Source organism: Solenopsis invicta, chromosome 6, assembly GCF_016802725.1.
Source record: "Solenopsis invicta isolate M01_SB chromosome 6, UNIL_Sinv_3.0, whole genome shotgun sequence".
NCBI lineage: Eukaryota > Metazoa > Arthropoda > Insecta > Hymenoptera > Formicidae > Solenopsis > Solenopsis invicta.
The window spans coordinates 23,058,469-23,076,757 of NC_052669.1; the positions used below are offsets into that span (position 1 = coordinate 23,058,469).

At 34.9% G+C, this 18,289-nt stretch overlaps 1 protein-coding gene across 6 annotated transcripts in view; it reads left to right on the forward strand.

The window, feature by feature from the left end:
- The window catches only part of LOC105202522 (slo-interacting protein 1), a 205,665-nt gene that overhangs the window by 132,134 nt on the left and 55,242 nt on the right, over positions 1–18,289 (forward strand). For 4 of the 6 annotated variants that reach the window (XM_026135841.2, XM_039451213.1, XM_039451211.1 and 1 more), the window contains one exon: positions 4,053–4,098. The exons of the other annotated variants lie outside the window; for them this stretch is intronic. The gene's annotated coding sequence lies outside the window, so the exon portion shown is untranslated. The remainder of the gene's footprint in view (positions 1–4,052; positions 4,099–18,289) is intronic. 6 annotated transcript variants of the gene reach the window in all.

Here is an 18,289-nt window from a genome sequence, read left to right on the forward strand (position 1 = left end):
CAGTAAACGGATGGGAAACGAGGAGAACGATGAGACATGCAGCGTGCGATCGGCGCTTGTTTTCTCGCTTGTTTTGGGATTCCAATTACTCTTCGAGCGACTTCCGATAGCGCTCTCGTGGGCGTCAAAGGGTGACACTCCGCTTTGAGACCGTTTTCGTAACCGATGACGAGGCAATGTTTTTTGGCTTTGTGTGACTGCGAGACAGACCGGCTTTACGTGTCAAATTAAAGATAAATGTTCGATAATCGGTTAAGCATGTATATTAATTACTATTTACCATTGTAACGTTTCCAACAGTTAATATTAATTATTAATATGTATATTATCTGACACGGTATTGCTTGTACAGTTTCCTTTACGTATTATTTCGCGTACATATTTCTTTTTATTTATTACAAAATGTTCGATGAGTCGAATTTTTCTAAATAAGAAATTCGACTTACTGCATTTATGTAAATTATAATTGAGATACATACGGTTATCTCAAAACTTATAGTCATTGAATTATTTTGATAATAATAATGATCGTGAATAATGTTATCCCTTGTCACCGATCTCGACACACGATCTATGATCCAAAGTGAGATCTAAATATCATTATCTCTATGAATACATTTTAAATAATTTCGTAATTAGGCTGAATCATTCTCGTCACGCAACGTCGACCAGGTCGATGACAATGGGGAGTGTCGAGTACTGCTTCGGTTTTGTCTCGATAACTGGTCAGAATAATAGTGCTCGGCATTTTATGTATACGAACAAATAACAATGCAATTAAATCCTTCTCCCGTCTTTCGCTTCCTCTGCGCGGCTAAATCTTGTCGTACTCGGTAATTAAGATTCGCCATGGTTTCGAGGTTGTAGATGCCGTCGACGCACACTTTATACCGTCGTCAGTTTTGCAAGTTGTTTACAGCAATTATCTTGATTGATTTTAATTGTCTTTTGGTCCGACCCGCGGCAATTTGCTCCGGGCTAAAGTTCCATCTCGTCACTGTTTATGAAATTAGTATACGCAATGAAAAATTTTGTATTAAATTTAAACGCACTTCACATGTCCAATGGACGAATTGGTTTGGCCAAAATTTTTTCAAGTCCATTTGAGCCACTTCCAGCTGTATATCTTGATCCAGCAACGTCTCATCGTGAAGTTAGGGAAGTTGACGCTGTTGCGCTTCGTTAATTGCGCCATTTCTATCTCAACTTCTCCTCCCGTCTTCCACCTCTCTCCTTCTTTTTTTTCTAGCAAATTTTCGCGACAGTCGACGGTTGTCGTTAATTACTATCGCGGTTGTTTCTGCCGCGGATTTCCCAGCGACGCGGCGACGTGCGTGCTCCTGGGGATTTACGTTCATACGAAGCTTATCGCAGATTATCGCGGCTACGAGAATGTGTTTCGCAAAATTGAGATATTATCAGCGGGATTTCGCAAGATCATCAAATTATATCTCAATAGATTCTTCACATTTTTTCCGTGTGATGTTTATTTTTTTGGATGCATATTTGTATTTATTTGTAGTTTTCATTTGCTTCTGTTTCCATTTAACTCAACTTTTGACAAGTGTTTGACGTTTGCTATTTGAAACATGTGCTTATCGATTTCAAAATAAATTTTTTAATTTTTCTTAGATAAAAAAAATCTCTTTTTTCCTGCTCACTCCTATTCTGTACTTTAACACTAGTTTAATTTCTTATTTGTTCATGGACTGGTACACTTCTACAAATGCTTTTAATTTTAGAACAAAAAATGTATCTGGTTAAGAAATTTTCCTTGAATTGAAATTTAAATGTTTTTTTTTTTTAATTTTATTTAATTTTTTCATTAAAGAATTTAGGTATTATTAAGAATTTTTAAAATGTGCATATAACTGTTTATTTTATTGTTTTACCGGCGTATATTTTCAAGAGAACGTATAAAAGCAAAGCACTAAATTAAATTATGGTAATGCTTTTACTTTTTACAAGATCTTTCTTGGGATATTTCGTTAGTTACGCAAAAGTACATTCGCGTAATGTGCTTCTTACGCGAGTAATAGAAACGTCACTTGATAATTAATGAAAAGCGTCTCCCTTGAAAAATACTAGATTTTTTCATCTAATTTTATTCCCTAATAAAGAGAACTTTGTTCGAAACTTTAAAGAGTCAAAATAAACCATTTCCATTCTATACAACTTTATGTTTCTCAATACAAGGCGTTTTCTTTCTCAAGTACAGAAATACATGTACAGTTGTCAAGTTTGCAAGAAACAGCAAACGAATTATGTTTACGAATACCTTCAAATATTTATTTTCTTACAAAAATATCGTGCCTTTTTTGCACAGTAGAAAAGAATATTCTTATTTTTAGAATATATTTTTATTTTTGAAATATTGAAATGAGATTATAGAGTATTAAATTGGTATACTTACGTGAAGAAATTTTATATAGTTTTAGCAAGAAAAATGTTTTCTTATTATGCACTAATAATTTTCATGATTTGAAAAGAAAAAAATATTGAACATAAAATAACACATAATTTCTTAAACCAAGAATTTAGAATCTTTTTATACTATTATTATTAAAACAATTTTATTATGCTTTTTACGTATCTATTATAATATTGAAATAAAAATAGAATATTTTGCTGACATTTAAGATTATCGAATTAAATTTTTTAAAAAGGATTAAATTTTTGATTAAATTATATATAAGCAAGCTTATCATCGTTTCATTTATAAATAAAAATATTTTGCTGACATTTAAGATTATCAAATTAAAGTTTTAAAAAAGTTAAATTATATATAAACAAGATTAATATCTTTTTATGAGAATGTAATTTTTTGTCTAATTTTTTATTTTAACTTATCTATAATGTACAATTTATAATTGCACAATGTTCTTTTAACAAAGTAATTTTGTTTATAAACACTGATTAGGTTAATCTTTTTAATCTTTCTCGAGAACCAGTTTTCATTATTTACATTTTTAAACGCAATTAAAGTTTTTGTTATTCAAAGTACTTCGTGGCTAATCATATGACGTGAGCGTATGCCGATCAATACGAAAATAAGAAAAGTAAACATAGTAAAAGTAGCCAACCGTGCAATCTGTGTCGAGGTACGTTAAATCGGGCATTAGCGATTACGCGTAATATATTGCTGCTTATAGATTGATCGATCGTTATTAGTTACGCTCTAAGGAAGACACGTGGCGTGTCTCAGAGCGTTTTCTAACGCTCGTACCTTGAAACTGAAAATACGTGTTACAGCAAGTACCATCTCAGAAAGCATTATAACACTCGAAAGGGGACGCTCGTCTAGGAGACGTCTTAAAATTTTGAATACATTTTTGGAAATTATTAAAAAAATATCTGTATTTAAGATATATTCCGACTTATGTGTTTTTCAAATATTATTTCAAAATGTCTCTTTAATGAAAATTGTAGGAATTGTAATTACTAAAAATTTAAATTTAAATAAAATACTTTATTGCAAACATTTAATTTACATAAAAAAAAACTTGAAAAAATCTGGAAAATCGACAAAGTACATTTAAAGTATCGATAAGGAAATTGCATCGTATATAAAATTTTACAAAAATTTTTCAAGGCTTACGATTTGGAAAATTCGAAAGTTTAAATCGTGTAAATCGATAGTATTCAAAATTGACAAAGTATCAGAAGAATACAATACCTTTTTCTCTTTTCTTTTGTACACGCAAAGTGTATAATGCCTACCCATTTCCAGTGTCCATTTCTTGTGCACGGTCGTCAACCCGCGATCTATTATGTCCCGCGTGAATGGCGACTTGAAAGAAACCACTCCCAAGCGGTCATTTTCTGCGAACAAAGACGGTACCAATGCCAATTTCTTTTTTTTTCTTTTTTTTTTTTATATCAATTTCATCATCGATTCTAATTCGATCTCATTGCGCTTGCTTTTGTCCGTACCGTTTTTCCTCCGCGCGCGCAAGCGGCCGTCTTAATCGACCGTACCAAGGGGCAATAGATAATACAGAAAGAGATTCTGCTACTGCCGAGATATTACATTTTTGTCCTTTTTGTTTCAGGTATGATTCATGAACTTAACTGATTCGTAGACGTTCTCCATTGTCGGTAAGTTGTAACAATGCTTATTACACGATAATTTTATCGAATCGCAGACATTATTGAGCCTTTTATTTTTTACGAGAGAAAATAAAGATTAGAGAAAATGTATAATAAAAATAATAATAACTGTAGCAATTTAATTTAATTAGAAAAAATATTTAGTTTAATATAAACGCATGTGTATTTGATTAATTAAAACGCTAAAATGCCCAGTCTTTATATAAAGTATTAATAATATTAACGAAAAATTTAGAACTAACATAATAATTTTAAGGATTATATTAACTTTTTTGTAATTAATCCGCTCTTTTGCTATTAAAATTATGGAACAACGGGTTTACAAATAAAAGTTCACGACTGTAAGAGAGTTAAATACGATGATATATCAACCTTTTTTAAATTAAAAGAAGTAATAATGTTTAAATTTATTATATTTTTAAAATTTTTCGAGATACTTGCAAGTTTCTAAAAAAATCGAATTGGTCGTCGTCGTATTTAATTTTTCGACTGTAGCGTATTTTAGATTTTTCTTTCTTTCTCTCTCTTTCTCTCTCTCTCTCTTGCTCTCGTTTCCTTCTGAAAAATGTACTCCTCGTAGCACAGAGATCTATATTGCTCTCGGTCTCGCTTTATTCCACCCTCGTTCGTATCCCGAAACTACCGCAAAAGCAGGGGAGCGTCCCCCGCCACTTGTCCGACCGCGTCGCTCCGGCCAAGATCGAGAAAGCGAGAATCTAAGGATTTCGTGCCAGTGCGGCGCGGGCGCGGCGACGCGCCGAAATGCTTAGATTTAACGCTCAGCCTCGCCGTTGATACACGATCGGCGGAACAATGGCGACGGTGCGGAAGCCGCGAAGTAACGGAGCGCCGAAAAATAACGATAAATCCGTCGACGAGGGGAGGAGGCGGGTCCCGTGTCCTCATCTCTCGTGTTTACCAGTCTTCGTGAGTATTCCGGGTGTAGCCGCTAGAATAAATCACTCGAAGGGAGCTGGAGGAGGAGGAGGGAGGTGGAGGTGGCCGCCGCCGACGCGTGATCCTTCCTACCTATGCCATAGATCATCGGTAACGATCGGCATGAAAAACCGGGAAACCCAGTCCGGGAGTAGCGCCCTTTCCGGGTGAAGGAAGCACGAAATTCATCGGCGATTCTACCGGCGACGCTTCCGCCGATATTTCCTCATTACAATGGCGAGGGCAACGAGATGGGAGGGCGAAAGCGAGAGGGGTCCAAGGTTCGGAGAGATGGATATGGCGAGAAAGATGAAGGAGGAGCTCGCGAGAACGGACTCCGATCAGATCGACTGTCCCACGGGAAGGACTTTCTCGGAAAATCCCTCAGTCAATCTGAAAGGATTACGGACGCACTTGAAGAAAATGGAGGATGGATGAGGGAAATTGCGTGCATAGGTGACGGCGAATTGAGATAAATAATAATAGAGACCTGTGTGTCGAGGTGATTGGATTTTCGAGATTATTGTAGATAATTTGATTTTTTTCTTCTCTTCTCTCCACTGATTCTATTCCGGAAAGAACCTATTCTTCCATTGTGCAATGGCGAATGTCGCATTATTATTTGCGAATGAGACTCGTTGAGAATACCGCCATTCTTTCGCGTGTGAACGCTATTTGATTTGACTGTCCTCAAGTTGACTTCTAGAGGCTATAAATATTGAATAGGATCTTCATGTCTTTGCCACCAGTTGGATAATTTTTTTTTCTCCTCTGTGCATTTTCTCATGCATAAATATACGAGTATATACTTGTGTATCGGTGGCGAACGATGCACGAGTCATAAAGCAATCGCTCCTATTATTTCCGGTTGAGTGTTGCGTGAGCCTTGTCTCGTCCTTTGTGCGATTGGTTTAGAAAAACGCGAAAAAAGCGCGGCTGCACAATTGATGAAAAAGACGCCGCATTAAAGGAAAGTTGACCATTTATTCCTTTTCCGAAATAATTTCGCAAATTTTCCCTTCCCCTTAAAAGAAAAACACATCTAAAAAGGTAGTTACATAGTAATTTGACATAGTAATCAATTTATTGAAACATTTATTAATTCTTTTTTTTATATTATGAAAAAATTGAAAATCCCGTCTATATTAAAGGAAGTGTAGTATGTATCGTATATGAAAATTTGATGTATTACACTGACGCTGTGGAATGAATAATGCGTTACAATTATATACGTGTATAGCCGTGCTAATGTAGTAGTACGTATTTGCATAATACCTATTAGCGTAAATAATGAAATCGACGCTATCAACGTCAGTCGTCTGACAAATGCCTCGGAGAATGTTTAACGTCCGGGACTATCCGCATCCGCGGCTTTGATTGTGACAGCGGGATGCTGGGATGCGAATGTGGAAGTGTGCGTGAAACACCGTGCCGTTGATGAGCAGAGATGTCCGCGCGCAAACATCTGTTGACGCGTCTAAAATGAGTCTCTCCCTTTCTCTTTAGAGTACAGGAAACCCGAAGCTAATGATTCTGCCTAACTCGAAGCAAATGTCGCTCGTCCCGACGGTAAGTCGGCTAGCGACTCCGTCCGGGCGATAAATTTGGCAGTAAATTGTCGCGTTAACCGTAACGTAAGTTATCTTAAACGTTCGGGCGGCTGCAGGTGCAACTGACGTTCTGTTGCATCGCGCGTTATGAAGGCTCTCGGAGCCATCGTCGGTTTTTATTAAACTCAGCGATGTGACGAGGGCCTGAGCAGGTGGATGATCGAAGACACGCACCGAAAGGCCGTTTGCGATTGTGTGCGATAATCTCGGTAGTTTTTCGGCAAAAAATTTTCACGCAACTTTATAAATTTTATACCAGTACAAATCGTGCGTTGCAAGAGGGCTCGTAATTAATTAAGAAAAATAATAAGTGTTTTTATTAATGGCCGTTCTTTTCTGAAAAAAATTTCACCGAAGCTTTCGTAACTCTCATCTAGGCTTGATTAATATTTCTAGATTTTTCGACGGAATTATCTTTATTTATTTATTTATTTATTTATTTTTACCAAAATGGGCGGCGTTACATTTTAGTGATATGGTTTTACTATTAAGGTATATGCATCTGCTTTTACTTCAACAGATAGATTCTCTTAGACATATAAATATCGCGTCCTCGCGGATATTCCGCTAAATGAATGACATCGGACGTGGAAATTGGTGCGCAATTTTGATATCAAATTTCAAGGATAACCGGCTGCGTACTCGTCAGAGTCACGTGGGACAGAGAAAAATACCGCCGAATGAATATTTATGTATGGATAGTGAGCAGCCATAGTCGACATCCGTTGTACGGACTAACCCGGCATGTCCGAAAAAAGGGGATATCGATTCATCAATATTTATGAACGTACAAAAACGTGAACGTGATGAAGGATCTTTCGCACGTCGAAGTAACGTAGGTTACACTTTAACGGAAATCGGTGTAAAATCGTACAACGATGTAGCTTAAAGCGGCAGCTAAAAGATTTTACGTACCTTCTTTGTCGTACATAATTATAGTTATTTGATGAGGAATATCTGTTTTTTTATATGACACGTTCTAAAGCCAAACGGAACAAAACGTATCGAGATTAAAATTATGGAATAAGTTTTAAACTTTAGTTCACAATTTTTTTTATTTTTAATACGTAATTTGACGAAATTACTAAAGAGAGAAATGCATATGTGAGCCAAAAGTGATTGAGTTATTATTCTTCGAAAAGCGACGAGCAGACCTCATAAATATGTAAAAAGAAAGAATATTTGCGGACTTTAATCAGTTTCCCCATACGAACGGTTTTTCCCTTTGCTGCAGTAACAATAACATCTACAAAAATGAGTTTTCTTCGAACGTACTGATAGCTGCTTTCACGCAGATTTAATGTCGTCAAATTTGCTTTAAGGTTTGTTTGCACCGATATTAATTTATTAAGCTTAACCTTAATCGTGATTATTAACTTATTTTCTACCTTTTTTTATTCGCTAAATATTCGAAAAGAATAAATTAAATTAAATCGAGAGTAAAATTAATCTACGTGCAAGCGGGTTTTAGAAATATGTTAAATTTGCATAACAATTTATAGCTTTACTGAATCAATCTGATTTTTTTTTTTTCGTGAAAGCTCTGATATTTCTAGGAGTCGCGTAATCTCGTTACTTTACTTTAGAATAATGATCAAGGAATGAGACCGGCTCGATGCGGAAAATCCAGCCTAATGAAACCGGATTGAAATGAAACGTGACTTTAGCTCCCGAACAGGACGTGACGAGCACACGAAATTATCGAAATTTTATATACTTTTTACATACTCAGTCAGTCCGCGTAATGAGCTGACGAGAAAAATTCTCAAGGGAAAATTTCTATCGCTACGGGAATTTCGTTCTGGCTATGCGAATGGAATTGCCCGTCATTTGTGTTTGCATAAATTTCTTCCACGTTTTATCGATTCCTCTGATAAAGATAAATTGTTAGGTGCGTCAGTAAGGTACGATTGTCGAAGTATAATCAAAAGTCTGCAATCACGCATACCTATTACGTAGGAAGAGTGAAAGTTTTTTTATTTTGAAGAATAAAAGTTAACAAATTTGAGTTTCTTGCACTACGTGTAATTACATACGGAGGTACATTTCGTAATTGCAGAATGTATAAACTTGCAGCGCGGTTTCTCTCTCTTTCTCTCTCTCTCTCAATTATTTGAATAAATTTAATATTCACACTTAAGGAAATTCTCCAACTTAGAAAAATGGAGGTAAGCTACATGATTTTTTTCTTTACAGGAGAGAGACGGTATCTTTCGTCTTAATTTTTTTCAGCTGTCATAATAAGTAATATCCTCTATTCACTTCTAGTTAGTCGTCACGTCCCGTCTCTTTCTCAATATTATTGTGGGAATAAATTATTTATAAATAGGGGAAGTATTCTTGATATTATTACTGACTTAAAAGTATTTAATCTTTGTTTCTCGGAAAACGATATTTCCAGATTGCCCTCATTCATTAGACGCGCGTGTCGCTTTCGCGTCCACCCTCTTCCGCTCAAATTGGACATAAAAAATTGCGCTCGCGAGAAACGCCATCAATTTAACCCCAAGTCTCTTCGCACAGGAATCACGCGTTTTATTCCATTTTGAATTGTAAGACGCCTGCTGTGCATTTTGCTCGTCATTTCTGTTGTGTAACTGTTAATTATGGACATTCCTCATAGAAGTATCTACGAACAAGAAACAAATCAAACATCGTACATGATGAAGAGAATTATAATTATTATTAAAATAATATTTTAATTAGTTAAATAATGATATCTATATACAGAAAGAAAGAAATTTTGTCTTGAGAATTTCATTATTTTCGAAATGTTAAATATTGAAGTGAGATTACATCTATTGTAATACATAGCATTAACGAGACATAGCTTGCTTATATAAAGAAATAAGTTTCATCATATGAAACAACGATTATTAAATAGAATATATTAAGTCTAATATGATACTAATGTTTTCCTTGTGCAGCCTTAGAACTAATCCTGTCCATTCTGCGATTAATTTATCTTTTGCTTTCAATATGTACTTGTAAAAAGTATTCGATTGGCACCTGGAAGGCCGAAGGTGTTCCAAACTGCGCTTATTACAAAACTCGGTTATATTATAATATTTTGCTAAACTTATCGCCAAGGTTATATGGCGGGACTTTCGGGCCCCGCTCGTTAACCGGCGGTTTCACACATGTGCTTCTCGCACGCGGTGCATTGAACCAAACTCCGCGAAATTTATAACCGGCGTCATACGGGGTCGCGAGAAAGAAGACGAGAGCGCGAAGAGGATGGAGAAAGAGCGCGTTGGACGCAGGAGGAAAGTGAGAGCGTCGCGTCGCTGCGTCGCGCTTTTGTACATGTACGAAGGACTAATTTACGTCGCGTTAAATATACGTTTCGATTTGTTGCGGGATGCGAAAACGGCCTGGTTACATCGTCGTCATCGTCAACGCCGCGCGCCGTCTCATCTGCCGCGCACTGCATCCGCGACATGTGCACTACGTGTGTAATGGCATTGATTTAATCTTACAGGTGCATGATTTCTACGTATATACAAAAAATATTAAGGAGAGTATTCCTTGGAATATTTTAAGAAGAAAAGGTTCTATAAATATCTGTCCTAACTGCTTTGTTTTCAACCTAATATACAAGTGAGAGAAAGAGAGAGAGAGAGGCGATTAAGCGCGTGGTGTGACTGAGCACGCAACGTTGCGATTTGATAATTCTTCTTGCAAAGCCTCGTGCTACCTGTTCACTGCTTTGCTCTTCATCGATATATAGACAGCTTTGCTCTTTGTCGACAAAAGAAATTCCAATTTTGACGAGATTGCGAGAAGAAAAGGGAAGAAAGAGGGAGGGAGTGGGTGATCGTCAGAAGAAAGTTGGTGAAGATCTTTAAAGCATTGTCCTGTTTTGTAAGGCGAAAAAGAAAAAAAAAACATGGACGTTGTACCAATCGGCTATCATTCTTCCTCTCTCTCTCTCTCTCTCTCTCTCTCTCTTACTCACTTTGAACCGCCAGACGTGACAGAAGCTCTTGATCGAGCAAGTTATTTAGTAACTTTTCAATTCGACAACACGGAAGGATGTCCGTGTCAATATCAAGTTTCTCGAGCAAGCTTTGCCGCACTTCCTTCGCTTTCAATAAATCTAATCGTTAGAATTTTGTCTCTAATTAAAATATATATTGTAGTTATAGCGTTGCAGTATAAAGTTGGTATATCTAAAGTTAATTATATTCTACATTTACCTCATAATTATATCTACCCAGAAAAACGTTCGACCGTTTTTCTGATGAATGTAATTATGAAGTAAACATATCTCTATATTGAAAATCTATTTACGCACTAATTACCGCGTTGTTTACTTTTGCTGAATCTTTGTGCTTATTAAATTGTTAAATTATTACTTTATTTAATTTTTTTATTAATTATTGAGAAACTTGTAAAACGATAAAGAATTTTTTATTCTATTTGTCTCATTTGTCTATAAGAGATGATGCGATTATTACTGAACTTCCTATGTATATATGTATATTATACATATGTATATGTAATATCAAATATTACAAGTTATATTTTTTTAAGACAAAATAGTTTGCCTTTTTAAACCAAAGTTGCTTATTAAAGTTAATCTGTGTAAATAAGAACAAATATTATACATTACGAATTATAATCTTTAAAAAAGTTTTTATTTTACCTTTTTTCAAGTGGAGGTCTATGATCGTTTTTTATAGTAATAAAATTATTTTGCACAAATATTATTTTATTTATATGAAATGTAAATATTATTCTGTTATACGAACGCTTCTGCGAAAATCATAATATCGGAGGCAATCGTCGGAGAGATAATGATATTCCGCCATCTTTGCGAGGTTGATAAAACGCGCTATCAATTATCGCTATATTTCTCGCTGAGAAATCCCTTTTGTCCGTCTTACTTTGCGCAAGCAAATGAGAAGATAAATCGCGAACGAGTTAATTCCCGCGGGTGCATTTATTGCGCGCGACTTTATGATGCATTAACGCGCGGACGTCACCATGCCGCGTTTTGTCCGCTGCCGTGGGCTGCAATCCGTTATCTTCTATTTCGCCAATTAATATCAGTCAAATCCTAATTAAATTGCGCCGCTTAAGAATTTCATTGGCGCGCGCGTAGCAGAAGAGAACAGTGAATAATAATTAAGCGTCAACTGTATACGCACAGGAAGAAGAATAACTGTCGTAAATTATAATGCAGAAAATAAATATGAAAATAATTATTATAAATATATTATGTAATTATGATTTTATTATTATTATCATAATTATTCATATAAAATTATAATTACATAATGAATAAATGTAAAATTTGTTACATTAAATATTAATACAGACGACAGATTTTTAAATAAATAGAAAAAATTTAAATCTCTTGTCAAGTTTTTACAAAAGGAATATTTTGTAAAAGAAAAATAAATTTCTTCAAATTGCTGTTACTATGTAATATGTCGAAGAGAAAGATGTTTTTCTTTTATTGTGTAGTTTAATCTTTTTTTTTTATCAACTGACACACATACGTGCACAACACACAGTCGTGTGAGTGGTGAGATAAAAAAACATGTAACTATAATTAAAAAAAAAATTGATTTTAACATTTAAAACGAATTGTATTCACTTGCTCCACAAGCAAGCCTAGTCGGATTGAACTTACACATTGTTTCACGTTTAATTATATATCCCCGCTAATCTCGGCTATCTATACGCTGTGTTTCTGTCGCGCCACGCCACGAATGAAAACATTCGCGTATTAATTTTGGTGACTGCACGCGCAACACGTGTGTCTGTCCAACATGTGGATGACTGCACGCGCGGATGCGCTTTGATGTGACTCCCTTTTCATTGACTCAGAATGAAAGGCCGTCGAGCTCTCTTCCCTTCAACGAAATAATCATCCGCATCAAGGATTTTCCGCGTAATTATCTTGACGATTAACCGCGCGGACCCGGGCGCGGCTACCACATGGAGTTAATTCTATCCCCCTCATCCCTTGCGCCCTCTTCTCCCGCCTTCCCCTCCGTTACTTACCGCGAGATGGAAACACGCGCGCGCGTGCGGGAAATACGAGAGAATGCCGTAATTGCGACTGATAAAGCCATTTCGGGCTGAATTTGTCGGAGAGAAAGAGAGAGAGAGAGAGAGAGAGAGAGAGAGAGAGAGAGAGAGAGAGAGAGAGAGAGAGAGAGTGGGCCACCACTCGATTATTTATCATCTAACTCGCGAGATTACTAATCGTAATCTTATTGAATTCGACATCGATACGCGTATCATCGACGAATTATCAGGAACAAAGTCATTTTTTCTTTTTATAAATTCTCGATCATTTCGAAATCCATATATATACCTAGCTTCTATATGTATGTTCTCTTTTTTAATTTTTTTCATTCGATCTATTTCAAGCTGTTCTCGTCGTTTCAGGCGAGAATTTTAATAGAATTTTTCGGCAATTCCGCTACACCGGATTGCCAATTTAATGACATTTCCAATTCTCACGGAAAATTTGGATTACGCCGTTTCCCCGCATTTGCCGGTAATAATGTGCAATACGAATTCCTGGTTCTCGTTGCACGGTTGTCACATATGCATTGAATCGGTTATGTCATTACCAAAATTTCACCAGTTTATTGGTTAAATACATCAGGTGCGCCTAATTAGCACTTGCCGGATACCAAATCGACTGTGCTACTAATGCGTATTAAAAATTGTGCTAAATGATAAAGAAAAGAAAAGAAGAGAATTTTTGGGAAAAATAATGAATATAATGACGTACTAAACTGAATTTTATTAAGATTAAATTTTACTAAATCAGTAAAATAGTAAAATAATAAATTTTATCATAATTTATACATTTTTCTAAAAAAAATTTTTTTTTATTCATCCCACGATGTTATTCCACGACTACGAATGTGATTTTAAAAGGATAAATTTTCTCAATTACCCGTGCATAATTTTGTACAAAAAGATCATCGTCCGCGTGAGCTTATTTATTAAATTGAAATATTCGTACTAAGAGTGGCCTTGCTAACAATTCTGTTGGTAAAACATCTCGTACTCTTACACGTCAAGAGAGCTTTTTACAGAACTTTTGTCCTTAACGCACGAGATAGAGGATGCATTGAGTTTTAATGGTTTGGTTAAGAGAAGGATGCGATAGAACGTGGTTGGTATACAAAGAGAGAATCTTTTCATCAAAAGCTATGTAATAACGTATAATGTTATGTGTAAAAGAGGATATCGCGCTCGAGTCATGATCGTTGGTTGAAGAGTTCTTTTTTTTCCTTCTCTACTTTAAACATTTCTGTCGCCGTTTCTTCTTCTCGTACTCGTTTCCTTTTTTAATTCTCCGTCTATACATTTCTGCTTTTTCTCTCTCTTTTTCTCGTCATTTTTATTTCTGTATCTGTCTAACCACCCGTAGTTATAAAGTCTCATTCGAGCACATTTGGAAATTGGGTAAAATGGGAGGAAAAGCTAGTGAAAAAGATCCAAGGAGATAATAATTGTAACCGCTACATCCGACGATTATCGGAAAATTTGAGAAAGTGCGAGGCACATCTTTTTTTGAGGATCTGTAGTAATATAATAGATTTGCGGGCTGAAGCATTGATACACTGACGGTTTTATTTAAACTATAAATGTGAATTATAAGAATAACTATACATCTAATAGAAAATAACTGTATTTAATTGAAATTGTATTGCTCCAAAGATTTTACACATTCGTGCGCGCGTGTATAATGTCAATGCGATTACATATCCTTTTAGAAAGCAAGTTGTATTTTTTTTTACGTCAATTGATTTTATTATTTTTTTACATCAATTTATCTTATTATTCCGTGTATAAAAATATTCAAGTATGATCACGTATCAAAAAATGAATAATTTACGAGACATTTAATATTTTATACCGAAATATGGCAGAATTAAGTATACAATATCTTGTAATCTGTATTGATCTTGCGATCAATTCTATATTATTTCTATTGATTTTTTTTATATTTTTTATATTACTTTACTTTTGCATGCAGAATAATTAGAAAAATTGTATTTTCAAAAATTATATAATTTTGTGTAAAAAAATTTAATGTTTTTTAATACGTTATTTTTGAGATGTTTGATATGGACACTTAAAATAGAATACACACACAATATATTTGTATCTTCTTTAAATTATACATATTTTTCTCTCTCTGAATTTAATTAACTTCGTTTGAATATCCTGAGATGTTATATAACTTTATAAGCAGAAAGAAATTCAAGTTTTATGACGTTAATAAGTTCTATTCTACTTGCCAGATATAATAAATTTTACATTGTATCAGATATCGTATTCCGTTCTTATCGCAATAAAAAAAATATTTCAATTGAAGAAATAAAATCTCTTTGAATAGCACACACGTTAACGAGCGCATCGTTCATTACTGCGAACGTTATCACATTCCGCAGATAAAAAAATCCATTTTTCGTCGTATGGTAATTTTTACGTTACCGCGGGATGTGATCAAGAGAATTTTGTTCGGCGACTCGCTCGTAACACGGCCAATTTCGCGATCCGATACTGGACTGTCGGTAGTTCTTACTGTTTTTATTCCATTAGGCAGATGTTTCTTGCACCTTTCTATACCTGATGATTTTACTCCGTAGTTTTTGGCGTTTTTAGCCGGCATTCATTCGTTAATCGTCCTTACATTACGTAATTCCTTTTTTTCCTTCATAAAAGATTTGAAAAGTTCATTGAAAAGTTAATTCATTTGGGTTAATAGGTTAATTAATAATTTTCCTTTCTTAAACAAAATTGAGATTAAGGCGCAGTAAAAGTTAACCCTTTCGTCCCGAACGGTACACATATGTACCAATATATATTTATATTTCGAGATGAGAAGGTTAAATTGGTTAAAGTTGATTATTTAATTAAAGAAATGAAATTTTATATGACATTTTAGATCGTTTGAGTTTGGATGCATATTGTTGAGTTTCAATAATCCTATTAATTAAATAACAGAGATTGGTTAGTTATTATATAACTACATGCAAAAAAAAGTTGAAGCGCGTTAACGAACATATTTATTTCTCAGTTATTCCACCTTGTGTGAAGAATTATTTTTTCTTAGAGCGGTAAAGGCTCAAAAAGCAACTCTGATAGTCGCATCTCCCAACGATTGCGCGAGATCGCGAAGAAATATGATTCGCGTGTGCGATCACGCGTGCAGAAAATATATTGAAGTTGAAAACGTTTCCTTCCCCTCTAGGGGTATCTAGTAGTCCGAGCACGCTCGTACCGTCTTGCAGAGCAGAAAGGAAAGGGAGAACATAGAAACACCAGGAATACAGGAGCTGGTCTAGTCGAATATGGATCGCAACATGAAATAAAAAAACGTCGAGAAATTTAGTTGATTCGCAAGAGCAACCGAATTTAAATTTTGAACTCGGGATTTTATCTTGTAACAGGTTTAAAAGCGATAATGTGATGTCCCTGCAGAGAAGTTTTTTTCATAACAAATGGAATATAAATCTAAAGACATAATCTATCTTTTAAAGTAATGCATGATTTAAAATAAGTGTTATAATAAATCAAATATTTAATAAAAGATTAGACATTTCACATTGGTAAAAGTTTTATAATTAGAAACTCGAATAATTTTCATAAATTTTATTAAAATTCTGTTGAAATTCTTCGATGTTTGCGTTTCATGCGATTAACATGATTTTAAGGATAAATTTTAAGGAGAAAATTCTTTCCGTGTATAAAATTGCTTTATAAGTCGCACAGTACGAAACATCTCTCTCTTGGAATTTTTCTTATCTTGTTCCATCTCAATATCTTTGTCTTGTCTTCGTAACATTTTTCGTCGTACACCACGTTCGCTTTCTCGAAATAAAACCTAGGCACACTTAGTCGTTGCGCCTTTGATAGCCGTGGATCTCTTCTTCTCGGAATGAACATGGGAAAGAACACAATGGTAATCTCCACAGAAGTAACGGAGGGGGAGCGAGAAAATAAAGATACTCGAGAGATTCGCGAACGAAAGCCGCCCTCGACTAGCCCTTTTCGCCGTTAATGCGAATTTAATGCGTTGCTGTTTTTTTTTCGCGCTCTTTCTCCCTTTTTCCTATCTCATGTCCCTCTCCCCCTTCAAACGAGCACATTTCTTTCTCATATTTTTCCTGCACACTGTTTACAACAAATCGCATATCTGTAACTGCCAATCTGTCCACCGCGAAATCATTTTGTTTCCGTTTTATAAATAATGTTAATACGACTTTTTTTCTTTTTTTTAACATATAAACTATTTTACTTTTTCACAGCGTAAAAGAAGTTATAGCTAACGTATTTTTTTTCAATTCTTAAAAAGATATGATGTTGTAACATATTAATAATCCCACTTATATAGAAACATAATTTTAATTCATTAATAACAAGAATCATATGATTTTTTTGAGATTATTTTTTATTTTTTGAGATGTCTGCATTAAATAAAATTTTCTTTATTCTATGAAGAAGTAGAACAGCTTGCTAACAACAGGAGTATATTTAAGCAATAGTTCTTTCTCCTGGCAAATTTTTGGTATGTCTTAAAATGACGTTTTAAAAAAACTTTGAAATTTAGCTGCTTGTATCGCATATTTAACAATATTCTACTTATTTTCCCAACATCTTTTATGTAACCAAAATTTTGCGGTGAGTTCTGACTGGGGAAAAACAGCAAAAGTTTTGCATTCTCGACGTTCTGTGGCCGCGCGTCCCGTAGAATCTCTCCTTCAGGAAGGCATTGAAGGGATTGACCTTCGCAGGAATAACCATGCGGTCGCGGGAGTAATGTAAATCGGAAGTCGGTGGTTTCGTAAGAGTGTACTCGGCATTTCGATTCCGACGAGCGAAGGGCGAACGGAAGAGAGGAAATTCCGATGGGAATCGACAACCACCGCTGTACTTTGTTCGTACGAGACGTGAATGTATTTCGAATTTGTCCCGAGGGACAAGGCTTGTCCGTCGCGTTTCTACCCGGACACGCTTTCCCTCCTTTTATTTGCCTCGAATATACACACTGACCGTTTTATGTAATTCTCACTGTAGAGATTTTTCAACGCTACATCGACGCATTGGGGGGAAAAATATATCAACAAATGTGACAAAATTTTGCAAAAGTATTTATTTCAATTCTTATTTTAGACAATCTGTATTTGTTTCACGACAGAATTTTATTTATAGTCTAATATGTGGCATCAGAAAGACAATTTTTAATATTTGTAACTTGCGTTATTGTACGGTAAAATAATTAGTTCCATTTTTATAAAAATGCAGCTAATTATTTTACCGTACAATAATAAAAGTTACAGATATTCAAAACTATCTCCTTGATGCCACATATAAAATTATAAATAAAAATTTTGTCGTGAAATACAGATTGTCTAAAATAAGAATTTAAATAAATACTTTTAAATAAATACTGAAAAAAATGTTCGGATTAACGATCGGATTATCCCATTAAGAAGTAATGAACGGATATTTCCGATTATTAGATCGGAATATTTGAAAATGGACGGATAATCCGTTTAAAAAGTGACAGTTATTTTTTAAACAAATTATCCGTTTATTTCTACATATTCCGATCTAAATAATCGGAAATATCCGTTTATAAATCTGTA